Source organism: Schistocerca serialis, chromosome 4, assembly GCF_023864345.2.
Source record: "Schistocerca serialis cubense isolate TAMUIC-IGC-003099 chromosome 4, iqSchSeri2.2, whole genome shotgun sequence".
In the NCBI taxonomy this organism is placed as follows: Eukaryota; Metazoa; Arthropoda; class Insecta; order Orthoptera; family Acrididae; genus Schistocerca; species Schistocerca serialis.
The window spans coordinates 411433280-411437008 of record NC_064641.1 but is presented as its reverse complement, the minus strand read 5'-3'; positions in this window follow the sequence as shown (position 1 = coordinate 411437008).

Sequence of the window (3729 nt, the reverse complement as noted above, 5' to 3'; positions counted from 1 at the left end):
GCAGGGTTATGACTTCAGCTCTCAGCTGCTCACGTGCGTTTACAAACGTCCGCCTAGAGCGTTAGCTGCCCGCCCTGGTGACCGCAGCGAACGTGTTAGGTGAATGAGCTACGCCTCCTTTCCCGATTCAGGGGTTCATATGAATGTTCGTATCAATGTGATCACTCCCAAGAAAATGATGAAAACGTAATAGCCTTTTGTATAAGCTGCAAAAAGTGAACGTAACAATTTCACAATCGCACAGTTTCTCTGTGCTCTGTCATAACATATGTTTTTAACGTTTTTGAAGTCGCGTTCCCTTTTGGAAGTTTTGACTCTTGAATTGGTTTGTTGTAACATATTTCACATCTATTGATTTGTTGTTTTCATTTCTGTGCGACGTCTAGGTGGTATCCCGCCTGCTCTCACTATTCATCACTGGAAACACTGGCCATGCCTTAGGGTGCTGCAGAGCACACAGGGCAGAGGTCACTGTCTCGGCTGTTTGCGTGCCGTGAAGCGGGAAATTCGAAAGTGATCCGATCTCCAAACTTATTTTACATCCAAACGGTACATTTCCGGACATTGGTTACTCTTCAAAACTTTATTTACTATGTCTCCTCTGCAACCTCTAGAAGCCATTAGTAGGAACTATGAATCACCCCTCACAAGAGAAAGAGTGAATCGTCAAGGAGTGCGGATATGACAATAGGATCGACAACCTTTCACGTTCGTTAGTACCGATTGTGACACCACTGTAGAAAAGATGGTAGGCGTTGATAATGTAGATGATTTGATTTTGTACGCTAATGTATTCTTAGTATTTTTACCATATATGCACGTCAATATTATTTACATAATTGAATTGCCTTTACATAATCCTTCAACCAATTCTTCACAAACTGCAGGAACTATTTGAGATACAGCTGGCTTCTCAATATGGAATAAATGTGAAATGCTGGAAAGGAATCACCTATTGTTAAAAATCGAAGACTAATAGCTACTTTTTGCTTCGTAGTAACTGATTTTTTCGAAATTTATGCCTTCTTCGAAACAAATTGCTCTGTCACATTCGTTAGAATTTTTAACAGCGACGCCCTAGTGAAGCTACGAAAAGAAGTGCCGTGTTCCACATCTAGTGCCCGCTAGTTACATTCCCGCCAAGCATTTAATAGTATGTTTTCGTCCAGCACGACGGCTATGCCTTTCTCTCCGTCAGATATTTTCAGTATCATTAATGCAGCACGACATATCAATAATTGTCTTGGCTGGACATAGCGTGCCGGCCGAAGTGGCCGTGCGGTTAAAGGTGCTGCAGTCTGGAACCGCAAGACCGCTACGGTCGCAGGTTCGAATCTTGCCTCGGGCATGGATGTTTGTGATGTCCTTAGGTTAGTTAGGTTTAACTAGTTCTAAGTTCTAGGGGACTAATGACCTCAGCGGTTGAGTCCCATAGTGCTCAGAGCCATTTGGACATAGCGTAGCACACAATGCGAGTACACAACGTGGTATATTTGAAGCCAGCTTCAGTGTAGCAAACAATGTGAATATAAATATAAAGGGTGTTCGGAAATTCCCGTTACAAATTTCTGTTAATTGTAGAGGAGAGTGAGTACATAATGTTTTGAATAGAAACGTTTCCGTTTTTCGACGGTTTCAATTCAGACGTTTAACTTACCACTTCTGCTTAAGGAATTGAATTAGGTAACCTCTGTCTGTAAATTAAGCTTCGCATACGATCCCACACGAAGTATCCCATAGTCCATAGGAGTGGCCGCGCGATTGGACCACCTCGGCCTACACGGCTTTCACCACGTCGTCTGTTGAGATGTCTCTAAACCGCACGTGAGAAGTGAGGTGGTGCAATGCTGAAACCACATTTCCTGACGGACATTCAGTGGCACAGCTTCCAAAAAAGGATCCAATATGTTCTATAAGAAGATCACGTATGCAAGAGCAATTAGTATTAGTGGAAAGAGGTATGGCCCAATCACGTGACCATCCAGAATACCTGCCTACACGTTAGTATCAAACCGGTGCTCATATCCCCGAACATTGCGTGACACGAGACATTTCGTCTGCCCAGACACAGCTGTTTCACAAATTCAGAACACATTGAGTAGTGAACTTACTTTAATCGGTGAACAGAATTCTAGGAGAAAACAGGGGTGAGTCGATGCAGGGGTGTAGGAACCACGTGCACCTTTTTAAGTGGTACGGATGTAATTGCTGCTCACGCAAAACGTCCCAGACGATAACTGTGACAACACCCACTGCATGCGCAATTGTTCGAGTACTTGTTGACGGATTCTCTTCAACGCGATGCAGTACATCTTCAAATTCAGGCTTGCGGCGTTTCCGTGGAACACCACAGTCCCGTCTCCTAACGGTGGAGGTACGTGTTTCTCGGAGCAGCTGCGTTAACTTGGGTAAAAATTTTGTGTGACGACGTGCTACGTTCCCGAAAACGTTCGTGATATAGCCAGCTAGCAGTTCTTCCGTTACCTGGAGCTTCACCATACACAAGGAGCATGTATGTGTATTCCGAAACCTCTACAAATATAGGAAGTTTGTAACGGGAATTCCCGAATACGCTATACAGAAATGTTTGTCGCAACTATGTACGGGAACGCAAACAACAAACATAGTTGCAGACTGTTATGGGCGCGGTCGTAAGCGGTGTTGCGAAGAAGAACATGTATTTAAACTCAGTGTAAACGAGGCTTTACGCGCGAATCGGCTTCTCGCGTCATGGGACATTCACCTAGTCGTAAACAGTTGTACAACTGTTAGCTCGCGGTAAAACCTATTGCTTCTGTTGCTGTATTTGGCACGGTGCCCCGCCGACATAGAGAAACCAGTCCCCCCTACTTCAATTGGAGTTGAAAGTATTAGCACATGTTCTTTCTTCCCGTCTCTTCTTCTCGCCAGCCCGATACAGAGATTTCACGGTCGTGCAACATCGTCTATCGGCACGTATCGTAGCCCTTGTCTGTCCTTAAGTGAACTTTCCGAACGCCAAATCTGTCGTCACGGATTGTTTCCACAGTCTGTGAACCAACAGAACGACTAAAATTTAACCGCCAGGCCACCCTTAAGTTGATCTTGTCTCTGATTTGCTGATAACGCGGCGTTGTAATTGGAATTGTTTATGGAGGCTGCAATACAACACTTATAGAAGTCACAATAAGGAAAATGAGATATACAGGTGAGAGACAAAAATACAGAAACACCGCGAGAAATGCGTGCCTGAACACAAACGTTGCACCGTTGTATCTGACCACGAACAGCACATTTGGAACGTCCTCAATACGTTGCAAGTTCCAGTCGTGGTCAGAACAATATTCTGTGTACAGAATGAGATTTTCACTCTGCAGCGGAGTGTGCGCTGAATGAAACTTCCTGGCAGATTAAAACTGTATGCCCCACCGAGACTCGAACTCGGGACCTTTGCCTTTCGCGGGAAAGTGCTCTACCATCTGAGCTACCGAAGCACGACACACGCCCGGTCCTCACAGCTTTACTTCTGCCAGTATCTCGTCTCCTACCTTCCAAACTTTACAGAAGCTCTCCTGCGAACCTTGCTGTAAAGTTTGGAAGGTAGGAGACGAGATACTGGCAGAAGTAAAGCTGTGAGGACCGGGCGTGAGTCGTGCTTCGGTAGCTCAGATGGTAGAGCGCTTGCCCGCGAAAGGCAAAGGTCCCGAGTTCGAGTCTCGGTCGGGCACACAGTTTTAATTTGCCAGGAAG